Below are 13,527 nucleotides of genomic sequence, written 5' to 3'. Positions count from 1 at the left end.
GTGATCTCAGCTCCTTTGTTTCACGGCTCTGGTCCTTCTGTGGGCTCCAGTACAAATGACTTTAGCCACTTCTTGAAATTTGAGATTTCTTCTCTAAAACCCTGATTTCAGAGCACAGCCTCCCCCCCGCCCAGGTTCCCTCCCTCTTATCAATCTAAAATATTAGTATATTCCCACACTAAATCTACTCGAAATTCACTGCCTTTGACTGTGAGGAGAGTAGTCCTATCTCTAGCTGTTTTTACTGGCAGGTTCCAGGAACTAGCACTCAGTCTAATTACTGGAGTGGAACAGGCTCTGGAGGTCAGGTCCATGTGATCCTAGAGGTTCAGCAAGGCAGGTTTCTCTAGGATGGGCAGTCTGGTTCAGGACAGGCAAACATTTGGCCTTGGGCATCCATAATATAGTAGAGGAAGGTGTTGATTTGGGCAATTTAGGGACTTTTTCCTATTTATCTCACAACTCTGAGATAGGCGATATTATCCCTATCTTACAGACAGTGGGAACTTAGTTTTAGAGGATCATTCAGTAGATAGTGACTGACATCGAGGATATGGGGAAACAAATATTCCTTGTTCCCAAGTAGGGGAGAGTGATAGAGGACAGAGACAGGTAAACAGTGATGAGAGCTCTAAGAGGATACACAAGAGCAGTTAAGGAATAGTGCCTAGGGATATGCAGTTTAGGTGTCAGAGCCAGGGCTCAAACCCTGGTCTGTCTGCATGCTATTTCTACCGTACCATGCTGCCTTCTCTGCCGAAGGGTGGGGAGGGCAGCAGACTCAAGTGCAAGTTCAGGTTCCTAGGCAGTCTCTGGAGGATGGCCACTGATGGGGAAATCCGGCCATGGATTCAGAGCTAGGCTTTAGTCCTTGGAGGGCCTGTGTTGTTAGGCATGTGACTAAGGCAGGGGTTATCACATGGACTCAGGCCCATTTATAGAATAGAGCACATGATTTTGTGACCTCTAGAAGGTGAAGTCTGGTGGTCAGCACTGGCAGTATCCTGGAATACCACAGGGAGCCCACTGTCAACTCTGTGGTAGCAAATGGGGAGGAAGTGTTAATATAGAGACCTTGTGGGTAGGGGATGGAGGTTGCAGTTAAGACTGATGTAAATATTTCCTGCCTGGAGTCAGAATTAGTTCAAGGACTGGATTGGAGTTGCTGGTTCCTACTTGAAATGGTAGAGCTGGGATAGACAGAGGGAAAAGAAAGAGGTTTTAGAGACTGACAGGAGTTGGTCTTCAGGCTAAAAAAAATAAGCCTTGTTAGATTCTACAATTTATCCCAGCTTAAAAACTTGGGCCATTTTCTTCTCAGTGCCGCCGTTTCAAATACTGGCTCCTTTTCCCAGAGACCCTGTCTTCCTTTTTTTCTGACTGTGTCTATCCAGGCAGGCCCTGGCTCGCTCTAGGCTGTAACATCCTTCACTCCTGCTGCTGCACCGTGGGTCCTCTCCTCTGAAGCTCCCGGTAGTGCTAGATTCAATTTCTTCATCTGTGACATATGAGGATTGGACTAGCAGACTGAAGTCCAAATGTACTGTCCTCAGGACCTCCTTTAGCCACCAGACCTGAAGTTCATTTTTAAGGCTAACTCTGGATACCACCCTTGGTATCTATAGTCTTCACAGAACTGAACTGAATCCCAGCTAAAATGTACAGATTCTTTTTTTGCCTGACCATCTACCTGCGATTTTAATTTTGGGGTAAAATTGGCATTATCTCTCTCGATCCTGCCCTTCCATCCCAGAACTGAGATTCTTGGGGCTGAGTCCGTATCTACAGAACATTGTTGTTGCTTTTTAAGTACCTATTCAAAACCATTATATATAGGGGAGCCTGGGTGGCTCAGTTGGTTTAAGCATCTGACTCTTGATCTCTGCTCAGGTCATGATGTCGGGGTCGTGAGGTTGAGCCCCCTGTGTCTGGCTCTGCGCTGGGCCTGGCTCCACACTGGCCGTGGAGCCTGCTTAAGATTCTCTCTCTTCCTCTGCTTGTGCTCCTCTCCACGGCCCCCATCCCCACTCACATGCTTGTGTGCACTCTTTCTGTAAAAACCGAACAAAAAAACCCCAAAACCAGTATGTGAACTTGAAACTTTGCAGTTCCTGGTTCCACATTGAGGACACCTCCAAAGTCATTCTCTACTGTAGGAAGTCTAGATGTTGTGGGAAGCGTCCTGATTGGGAGTAGGAATCTGGCCCTTTCACTGACTTCCGTCTGTGACTTTGGACAGATCCTCTTCCCACTCTGGTCTGCCCTTTCTAAAATGGTGGGGCCTCTTCCAGCTCTGGTCTCATCAGGGACAGAAAGCCATCGTCTACACAGTTCAGTTGCAGGTCGCTGTCTGGCCCAAGCTTTGGTGTGTGGGTTACAGATCATAAAGCCTTAGATTCTCCCATCCAGCAAGGAAGGGGGAAGGGGAACCATCCAACTGTCTCATTAGCATGGAAAAAAGAAAACAGTAATTACTGGTGCCTCCGTTGATGATTCCTGCAGGGTTGGTTCTTCTAGGGAAGGAGGAGGGGGAAACTGGAGACAGCTTCAGCCGAGGAAGGAGAAGTCCTGTTAGCTGTTCAGAAAATTCAGAGGCAAGAATGATTGTCTTGCACATCTGTTGTATTCTCTGGACATTCCTCCAGGCAGCCTAGAGACTGCCTGGATTGAGTTTCATCTATTTATGGCATAAATGATGTTCTCATACATGGACATGGACTAGGCTCAAGAGCCCTAATGTCACCTGTCAGTAAGAAACCAGCTGCCCTCGAGGGCCTCCTTTTGTGATATGCTGGGCATCCTGACACCTGTCTTTGTTGGGAGTAGAGGAGGGTTTTACTGAGCTATTTTGTGACCTGGCTGCATTTTTATGATGTGGTGAGTCATCTTTTTAGCCCCCATGGCAAACCACAGCCAGTTGGTTTGTTATGCCTGGGCATAGGCAGCCACACAATAGAGTCAGTCACAAGAGTCAAGGTCAGGTATCCTTGTGAGTGGGAGGAGTCTGGTAGAACTGCAAGACCATGGGTTTCGGTCAAGGCTGGGAAAAGCAGGCCTCACAAGGATTGAGGCAGTTCATTTTGAGGCCAAGAGGTTAGGGTGCAGCTGGAAAAGAACTAAAATAGATTGGCAAGTGTGGCTCCTAAGCCAAAGGCTCTTTGCTCAGTGGCCAATCTAATATTCCCTGCTGGATGTAGGCAGTTGTGCACCCTCAAGTGCTGACCGGGGCAGAAGTGGGACTGAGGCCACCTGCAGGTGTGAGCCCTGTCTGATTGTGTTTGGAGCTGTTATGCTACGATTATTTCCTAGGGCTGCTCGTTCTTGTCTTGGTTGCCACCCCAGAGGCCTAGAGAACCCGGCTTCTATTTTCCTTTCCCTCTCCAGAGGAAAATACCACTTCAGCAATACCTCTTTCAGTCAGTCTTCCTGTAGGCCCTGGAGATGTTCTTCTATGAACAGCAAGGGTTCGATAGGGACATGCTATTTAAAAAAAAAAAATTGACAAATGTAGGAGATGATTTCTTCTATCAGAATCTTTCCTTAGCCCCCGGAAGCACTCCCTTTTCTTGTCCCAGGCCTTTTGCTTGGTTCCCCACCCTCCCAAAAGCCTTTGATGTCCAGACTAAGTTCTTCCCCAAATCTCTTAATTCTCTTCCTAGCTCCTGTCCTGTAGTTGCCAGCTGTAGTTTCTGGTTTCTGTGTTCTCCTGTAGAATTTGTTCTCTCTCTCTCTCTCTCTCTTTTTTTTTTTTTTTTTTTTTTTTGTGGAATGCTCCAAAATAATGGCCTGACCCAGGGGAAGGAGTGCTTCTTTTCAGACTAACTTGTAGTCATCTGGGCCATAATAAAGTGCTTTCCAGAAATAGAGACAATTTGCTCATCCAGGACACAGTACATAGTCTTGCAAAGATGTTCATGGCATTGTATTCCCTCCCAGTATTAGGTGATTTGATGACATATTTGAGTTCAGCCAAGGCTGAACCTCTCATGGCTTCTTGACTGTTTGATATAGTCTTAGAACATCCTATCCTTTTGGGTGTGGTATCCAGTTTGGGAATAGTCCTGCTCTCCTCTCTTACTGCAACAACCGGCTGAGAGCCCCTTGGGAAGGCCTGGTAAGCCAAGTCTTGGAAGTCTGGATCTTGATGGTATACTTGCATTCCATCCCTGCCCATCTTTTCTCCAGGCATGCAAAACCAGTAGTTGCTTCATCAAGTATAAATTGGGAGAATTTGGTCCATTTCCTAAAACTTTCTTATTGGTGCCTATATGTAGTCGCAGGGGCTTCTTATTTTTGAGCATGAGAAAGTGCAAGATACATAGTAGAAAGAACACAGTCTTTGGAGTCATACCTTGGTTCCAGTAAGTTCTATTTCCTAGTTGTTTGGTATTAGACAAGTTATTTCTCTGAGGCTCAGTTTCCTCCTGTAAGATAGGGATAATTTTACTGACCTCAAAAGGTTATTAGGAATAAATGAAAATAATTAAGGCTTTGGGCATAGGACATGATACGTAATAGGTAATGGCAAATGTGCATTTCTTTTTTTCCTCGTAGGCCTTTTTATTGCTTCTGAATCATCCTTTTGTGGTACTTAAATGGAATAACAATACCTATTACTGAGTCACTTTTACCAGGCACTGAGGTATGGGCTTTCCCATGCTGTATCATTTATTTTTCCCAATAAAACATTTATGAAGCAGGAACCATTTTTAAATACTTTGTATTTTATATTTTGTTTTATTTTGTTTTGTGTTATGTTATGTTATGTTATTTTACAGAGAAACAGAGCACAATCAGGGAGCAGCAGACAAAGGGAAAGGGAGAAGCAGGTTCCCCGCTGAGCAGGGAGCCTGATGTGGGACTCGCTCCCAGACGGTTAACCGACTGAGCCACCCAGGCGCCCCAGAGCAGGAACCATTTTTAATAAATGTAGGAAACTGAGGCACAGAAGGTCAGTACCCCTTGCCTAAAGTCACAAAGCTAGTTAAGAGACAGAGCTAGGATTCAAATCCAGATGACTGATTGTAGAGTTTGAGCTCTTCACCACTGAATTGATTATTACTATTTTTACTTTTCCTGAGCAGTATGTGACTTGTAGTGGTTCTTGTTTTCTCTCCACTTGGACCTGTTGGGATCTTGCATGCATGTGGTTCATGAGTTGTTTTAAGTCTTGGTTGCTGCCTTTTTTTTTTTTTTTTTTTTGAACATTCTAACATTTTTTTTTTTAATGATTTTTTATTATATTATGTTAGTCACCATACAGTACATCCCCGGTTTCCGATGTAAGGCTCGATGATTCATTAGTTGTGTATAACACCCAGTGCACCATGCAATACGTACCCTCCTTACTACCCATCACCGGTCTATCCCATTCCCCCACCCCCCTCCCCTCTGAAGTCCTCAGTTTGTTTCTCATAGTCCATAGTCTCTCATGTTTCATTCCCCCTTCTGATTACCCCCGCTTTCTTTATCCCTTTCTTCCCCTACCGATCGTCCTAGTTCTTATGTTCCATAGATGAGAGAAATCATATGATAGTTGTCTTTCTCTGCTTGACTTATTTCACTTAGCATTATCTCCTCCAGTGCCGTCCATGTTGCAGCAAATGTTGAGAAATCGTTCTTTCTGATAGCTGAGTAATATTCCATTGAATATGGACCACATCTTCTTAATCCAGTCATCTGTTGAAGTGCTGCCTGTCTTTTGATGGAGGTACAGATGGTGACACTGTCTGCCACAGTTCTTCCTAATCCTTTCACTCAGAGCAGACCCTTCAACTGAAAGGTGGTATAGCACTTTTTCTTTCTTAAGAGACCATTCCCTCATTCCTTCTTTACCATTCATATAAAACCAAGTAAATTTATTGTTCTTGCCAGTCTTTTTGATCCCTCAGAAGATCTTTCAGAAGAGCAGATTCTGGCTCCCTCATTTTACAGATAAAGAAACAAAGGTCCAGGAAGGTGAAAGGACTTGTCCAAGGTCACATAGTGAATTAGAGGTAGAGCTGGAACTAGCCGTTAGGTTTTCTGACTGTCAGCCCAGTGCTTTCTCTACTAATTGAGGAAGAAGGGGAGATATATGTGTATAATTTGCAGATCAGACCTAAAGAAGGTTAAGCTGTATTAGGATCCAGGATCTAGAGTTCTGAAGGGACCTTGCCTCCGTCATCCACATCTTTACCCCAGTTCTTTCACACACATTTGAGGAACTCAGCAGAAAGGGAGTAATGCTTTCCCCTTAGGGTTCAACAAAGCTTTCATGACAGGGAGCTGTGGTGAAGCATCCAGAGGATGTTAGTGTCTCCTCATCCATAAGGAAGGTTGGATTCCCAAGGCTTACTAGCCTGGCATAACCCTTGTAGAAAGAGCAGAGGAGTATCAGAAGAACCTGTATGTCTTCTGACCTCTGCACCCTTTAGCCTAAACCAGGTGAGGGTTCGGCTGGGGCAGGATAGTGGTCAGAACTGAGGAATTTCATTGCACCTGCTGGTAGATTTAGTCTGGGGTTTTGAACAAGCAAGTTCCCTTCATTTAAAATTTATAAAGAGGAATTCCTATGGCTGCTCTTTAAAAAAACAAACAAACAAATAAATAAATCCTTGGCTCTAGTACCAAAAAAGAAACCTTTCCCAAAGTCTGGGCCTCAGACAATTCCTTCCTTTTTGTCTCCTTCCTTACCTTCTCTCCTTTCACGCATTTCCTCTCCCTCTCTTTTCTCTTACCCACCCATCTTCCCTTCTTATCCTTTTCTCTCCCTTAACTCCTGAAAACAAGAATGGGGAAAGGGAACCATCAGACAACAGGTTAGTCGGTAGCTGGTATTAAAGATACTGGGTAAGAGTCATAACATGGAGCTTGAGATTTTGGACCTTACTTCTAGACCTCAGAACAAAGGTTCATGGGGAAGGTGCTTATTCATTCATTTATTCACTCACAGTGTCTCCTTAATATAAACTGCCAGGCTCTGTGTCAGATACTTAGGCTATTCCAGTTAATAAGACTCTAAGCCTGCCAATAAAATTACAGTCTTATGGGGAAGACATTAGCAGCAGTAAACCTCCTCCCCTACTCCCCCGTTCAAACCATTGGATTCTTTTTTTTTTTTTTAAGTTGTATTTATTTACGTAATCTCTATACCCAGCATGGGGCTTGAGCTCATGACTCTGAGATCAAGAGTCTCATGCTCTTCTGACTGAGCCAGCTGGGTACCCCAGATCATCATATTTTAAGGTAGAAAGAATGTAGAGTTTATCTGGTTCTCTAGATCATGAAGTAAGTAAGTAAACATATATAGGCTTTGGAGCAAAGTAAAGCAGGCTTGGGTTCAAATCCTAGCTCTGCTACTTACTAGCTGGTTTTTGTTTGTTTGGTTTTGTTTTGTTTTGTTTTGTTTTAGATTTTTTAATTTATTTGACAGAGAGGAAGTAGGAGAGGGAACACAAGCAAGAGGAGTGGGAGAGAAAGAAGCAGGCTTCCCGCTGAGCAGGGAGCCTGATGTGGGGCTTAATCCCACAAAGCTGGGATCATGACCTGAGCCAAAGGCAGACGCCAACGACTGAGCCACCCAGGCACCCCTACTTACTAGCTGTTTGACCTTAAATGGCGCACTTAACCTTGCCCATATTCAGTTACCTTGGATATAAAATGGGCATGCCATCACCTCTTCACAGGGTAGTATGAGGGTTAACCTCGTAACACCTAGCCCAGTGCTTGGTGCATAGTAGCATGTGTCTTTTCTGTCATTCTGCATCAAGGCCTGGCTTAAGTCCTTGCTCCTGTGAAACTTCTGAGGCCACCTCCAGTCAGCCTGATTTCTTTGTTTTTACAATACATGGAACACTCTTTGAACTGTTGGATCCTGCCTAGTATTAGTAGTAGTCCTTTTGCAGGAAGTTCACATAGTCCCACCCTGGAATGAATACAAGGAGCCTAAGGATAAGAAGTGTTCTCATTCATTCCTGTGTCATCTGTCACTCCTAACTTAGAGCTGTGACCATGACCAACCAGGCCCAGGAAGTATTTTTCGATTGATTGGCTGGAAGTCTTCTAAAAATATGCTCAGTGTTGTGCAGTGAAAGAAAGAGCTGTTAAAGACCTGGCCTGGAATCTCCCATTCTAACTCTTCCCCCACCTCCTTTTGTGTTATTGCAATGATTCTCACAAAATCCCTGTCCTGTAATTAGGATGGGGTTTGTATCTCCATTTTGTAGAAATCTGAGGCTTGGGTTAGAACCCAGGTCCCTTGTTTGGTGATAGATCAAGCGTAGCAGGAACGAGAACAGAAATCTTAACCGATTAGGTCTTCATTCTCTGGAACCAACAGGAATCTTGACAGGGAAGAAGGAACAGAGGAACTGGTATTGAGGCTTTAGCTGATGATGAGGCCAGAGCCAGGTGTAGTCACAGTTAGAGATGATTCAAGAATATGACAGAGAGTGATGAGAAAAAGGGTTCAGGATAACTTCATAGATTTGCTAGGCCTTGAAGATTAAGAAGAATTTGAATATGTACAAATGTAGATAGGCATTCCAAGTGAGACAACAGCGTGGACAAAAGGATGGGAGCTGGAAAGCCCATGACAGAGGTAGGGCAGATGATGACCGGAAGAAGGTATACTTAGCAAACTAAAGTGATTGAGAGCCACGACCTTTTTCCTTTTTCTTTTCTGAGCAGGGGAGTGGCATTGGGAACATTAGTCTGGTGGTGTGGACCCAGTGGTTAGAGCAGGAGGGGATAGGGAGAGACTACTGAAAGAAGAGACCAGAGAAGAGACTACTATAACAGTCTGTCTTTATAATGTCAATAAATTTTAAGAAATATTCCAGCCTTGCAGGCAAGAGATACTGAGATCCTGAACCAAGAGGAAGTTGTCACAGTAGGGAATAAAGAACAGTTTAGATGTAGAGCTCTTAGAACAACAACAACAAACCATGAGGACTTGGCAGTTGTGGGAATGGGGCAGGAGGAAAGGAGAGTTTGGAGAGCATGAACATTTGGAGTCTCCGTACTTGGAAGAATGGTCATACCATTTGCTGAACTGTAAAAGGAGGAGATGAGTTCAGTTTGTTGACATGTTGAATTGGAGGTGCTAATAGTCCATTCCCCTTACTGCCTACCTCCTAGTATCTCTGCCTTTGTTCTTTGACCCAGGCCTACAGAGATCCTTCAGTTCCATGTATTTGCTGCTTTGCTTCCAGGCCTGGAGCCCCCCAGAGATCCCTTTACCCATGTCTTGGAACAACTGTCACTCTCTTTGTCTGAAATAAGATAGTGCATGTAAGATTCTTAGCCTGGAACCTAGTCTATTTCAAAGGGTACAGTCAATGTTAGTGGCTGTTTTCATGGTTTTCACTTTCTGCTCACAGTAGCTAGAGATAGAGAAGCATCTGGAACCGACTGACTTAAGGACTCAAGAGTCATTCATTGGGTATTAAGAAGCCTGGACTACAACTAAATGGAGAGGATTTAAGGCTGGGGGTAAACGAGGCTCTGAGCCATATTGGCTAGGACTAGAGAATGTTTCCTGTCTTTTTTCTTTTGTTTTTCAAAAGTTGTTATAGTATGGTCCAAGAGGGCAGGGCAGGCCCCAGAGGTTGGACTTTCTGGGTTCAAGTCTCAGCTCTACCTTCTGTTAGCTGTGTGACTTGGGCAAATTTACTTCTGTGTCTTCAATTTCCCCAGTAGTAAAATGGAGAAATAACACAGCAACCTTACAAGATTTTTGTGCAGATTAAATGAGTTAATACAAATAAAGGATTTACTAAAGTGCTTGCCATGTGCTTCTGTTCTCCTTAACCCCGGGGTCTCCTCTGTTCCACATTCCAGGTAAATATAGCCATTTCTGTTTTTCAGCCATCCTCACCAACAGAGGAGGGGATGAGTAAAGAAACCTGAAACCAGTTTTAGAGTGCTTGAAAGTTTGTCCCATCTGGGGTCCAGGTTATCTAAGCTGGAGGAACGTGGCCCAAGATTGAGACAGAGTTGTCTAGATGACCTGAATTCCATTCCCAGTTCTTTTTGGTTAAGATTTTATTTTTAAGTAATCTCTACACCCAGTGTGGGGCTTGAACTCAAAACCCCGAGATCAAGAGTTGCATGCTCTACTAAGCCAGCCAGGTGCCCCTCCATTCCCAGTTCTGCCACTGATTTACTTTGACCTTGGGCAAGTCACCTAACCTCTGAGCCTCAGTTTTCTCACATGTAAAATAGGGAGCATAATTAATTCCTCCATATATATTTAGTATTTCATTCTTTCCATCACTGTGTTCTAGTTATATTGACTTTCTTGTTCGTTTAAGCATAAGAAGCTTATTCTTGCCTATTATTGCTGCAGGGTATTGTACTTGGTATTTTCCCTGAAAACAGCCTTCCTTCAGATCTTTGCAGATCTTACTCCCTCGCTTCATTCAGGTCTCTTTCTGGTGGTCACCCCTTGGAGAAGGTTTCCCTGATCTTTTTTTTTTTTTTCCTAAAGATTTTATTTAGTTGAGAGAGAGCATGAGTAGGGAGGAGGGGCAGAAGGAGAGGGAGAAGCAGACTCGCCTCTGAGCAGGGAGCCCCACTCGGGGCTCGATCCCAGAACCCTGAGGTCATGACCTGAGCCGAAGGCAGACACTTAATCGACTGAGCCACCCAGGTCTGCCAGGTTTCCCTGATCATTTTATTTAAAATAGGCCTCATTCTCACTCCTTGCCATTTTTTCCTTCCTTACTCTGGTTTATTTTTCTTCATAGCACTTAGCATAACCTGAAATAATGTATTTAATTATCAACCTGTCTTTTGCAAAGATGCAAGATATGTGAGAGCAGGAACTTGGAATGCCTGTGTTGACCTAAGTTCATGCCTTTTCTGATCGGGACCCTGACTGACTGCTCTCTGTTTTAGGTGAGCCCTGTTCCCAGAGGCAGCTGGTACTGATCCTGTGACCCAGAAGAGACTATTGTGGGCTGAGCTCAGCCTTGGTACTGGTGAGTGAGGGTCTTGGGCAAACTGTGGGCAAGCTTGGGCCAAGATACAGGTAATTAGTTTGGGGATTATTTTTATCTTTAATACAGCTAACTTCTAGGCAGTTACTCTCCTACTCTATATCCGAGAGATTGGTATAGGCAGGCTCCTGTACTGGGAGGAGAATTGAACTTGGCTTTCTTGGAACTGCCATAAGATGGCTTGAGATTGTGTGCGGTGAATAAGGCAAAGCAGGCTCAATTCCTTCTGGCTTCTGCCAGCTGCTTTGTCTTGGAAGTTATCCTGGACCTGGCAGCTAAGCCCATTCTCCTTTAAGCTCTCTTAACATGACCTCATAGCCCTTGCAAACTTTCCCGTTTGCAGTCTTGACTGTGACCTACCAAGCCCATAGGTCAGCTTCAGAAACTAGTTTTATCAGTCCTGGAAAATGTGATTATGAATGGTGGTGAGGGTGGAGTGAAAGAGTTGGGGCCATGTGAAGGGGAAGTCAGAGGAAACTTAGAGGGAAACTGCGGATGGTGAGATGGGAAGGGAAATCAACACACTAAGAACCAATTGTGTTATGGTCTCATTTAATCTAGACAAAACCCTGTTTTATGGATGAGGGGATTGAGGCTCTGGAAGCCCAAATAATTTGCCTGGGGTTCACATCTGAGAATCTATAAAGCTGATGTTAGAACCTGGACAGTCTAATTGTAAATACCATTGCTTTCCCTGACTTGGCAGGCTTTCCCTGGACTGCTAATCTCCCTGGAATCCTGATTTTTCTTATAAAGTTCTAGAAGACAGACCTCCTTAGGGATTCAGGAAGGAGGTCTAGTTTTTTGAGGGGCCCAGCAGGGCAGGTAGGAGTTGGGGGTCCCTTCTGAGGCAGTGGCATGTCTAGTGAGGGAGCCAGGGGCTAAAAGATAGAATCTTATAGCAGTTAGAGGCCCAGGCACAATATAACTAGAAGGAGAAGAAAACATGAGATACTGTAAACACTTGGGCCAGCAGAGATAGGGACCTGGACAGTTGGATTGAGGCTGGGAAACCTGGGGCGTTTTTTTGTCTTGTTTTTTAAAGATTTTATTTATTTATTGGACAGAGAGACACACAGCGAGAGAGGGAACACTAGCAGCGGGAGTGGGAGAGGGAGAAGCAGGCTTCCCACTGAGCAGGGAGCCCGATGCAGGGCTCGATCCCAGTACCCTGGGATCATGACCTGAGCCGAAGGCAGATGCTTAACGACTGAACCACCCAGGCACCCCGGAAACCTGGGTTTTTATCTTCTCTCTCAACATTTGTCCTTGGACAAACTCCCCTCCCCTATTTGTAAAATGGCTTCCCTGTACCCCCACGTGTCTATTGTGTGTATACCAGCCTGCAGGATGTTGTAGAGCATCTAATGAGAAATGCAAGTTGGAAAGCTCTATGAATTGTAAAGCAGCATGACCGAAATGAGAGAAAGTGAGAAGAAAGCATTATAAGTATCCCTGGCACCTTAGTCCCTGACCTATTTGCTCCTTCACTCCCCAAAGGGAAAAGGGAAGGTTTTCCTTTGGATATTTGTGCTGTAAATCTTCTCCCATGCCCTTTTCTTTCTCTGCTTCTTGTGCAGATGCTGCCTGAAGCTCAATCTTTCCACAAGAGAAGGGATTCCAAGACACAGATAAAGCCAGGCAGCATTGGCAGCATGATTTGCAGCAGGTGGGCTGCAGAGTGCAGGTTTAAATGCATTCACACAGCCTGGCTCCAAGGCCGCTGCTAGCACAGATATTAAAGCACTTCTCAAGGGCCCATCCTCAGCGTGTGTCTGCACTCACTGATTAATTCCACGTAGATCTTGCCTTGTTTCCTACTATCCTCTCAGAAAAGGAAGGCTATTCCTATTCTGGCCTTAAGTACCCTGCCCATCCCTACCCCCACCCTCCAACTACTAGTGGGAAAGACACTTATGCGATAGCCTCATAATCTTGTCAGAGGCCATGGTCAGTCATCCAGTTTTCCCACCATCTTTCTCTCTTGCCCTTGAGCAGTGATACAGGCCACTCTCTTTACATCCTGTAACAGTTGTACATTCTGGACATTCTGTTCGTCCTTCTCTCTGCCTGAAGGTGTACAGAGGGGTCTGTCCCCAACCTGGTGCTCTTGGAATCCACATTAGCCAACCTTCCTTCCTACTCTGAATCTCCAGGCTCTTGCTGCCACCTCTCTTTGTCTGGTTAGCCTAAGTTCTGTAGCTTCTGGCTTTCCCATGGCCTGGGTGCTGAGCTTGGACCTTACTGTTTTTATACCAGCTGCCCTCTGAAGAAGTTCCATTATTGATTGTTCCAAAGTATGAATGATTCCATGTAAAAAAGTGTCTCGCTAACTTATCTAACACACTCAAGTTTCTACTAAAAACAAATTTCAACTGAAAAGAAGGAAGCAAAGCATTGTCATCCTTAAGCCTTGCAGAGCACTAATTTATTCCTATTTTTATATGTTGTTGTAACAGGTTTAGCAATCTGGTTTCTAAACCCCCTCCCCCCATAAGATTCAAAGCAGCATATCAAAAAGGGAGGAGGAGCTGCTATATTAACA

At 44.6% G+C, this 13,527-nt stretch overlaps 1 protein-coding gene across 9 annotated transcripts in view; it reads left to right on the top strand.

Annotated features, from left to right (window-relative positions):
* The window catches only part of RALY (RALY heterogeneous nuclear ribonucleoprotein), a 194,975-nt gene that overhangs the window by 139,035 nt on the left and 42,413 nt on the right, over positions 1-13,527 (top strand). For 8 of the 9 annotated variants that reach the window (XM_057312584.1, XM_057312585.1, XM_048222384.2 and 5 more), the window contains one exon: positions 10,882-10,964. The exons of the other annotated variant lie outside the window; for it this stretch is intronic. The gene's annotated coding sequence lies outside the window, so the exon portion shown is untranslated. The remainder of the gene's footprint in view (positions 1-10,881; positions 10,965-13,527) is intronic. 9 annotated transcript variants of the gene reach the window in all.

The sequence above is a fragment of the Ursus arctos genome, unplaced genomic scaffold (genome assembly GCF_023065955.2).
Source record: "Ursus arctos isolate Adak ecotype North America unplaced genomic scaffold, UrsArc2.0 scaffold_16, whole genome shotgun sequence".
In the NCBI taxonomy this organism is placed as follows: Eukaryota; Metazoa; Chordata; class Mammalia; order Carnivora; family Ursidae; genus Ursus; species Ursus arctos.
This window is presented reverse-complemented; position numbering and strand designations above follow the sequence as displayed.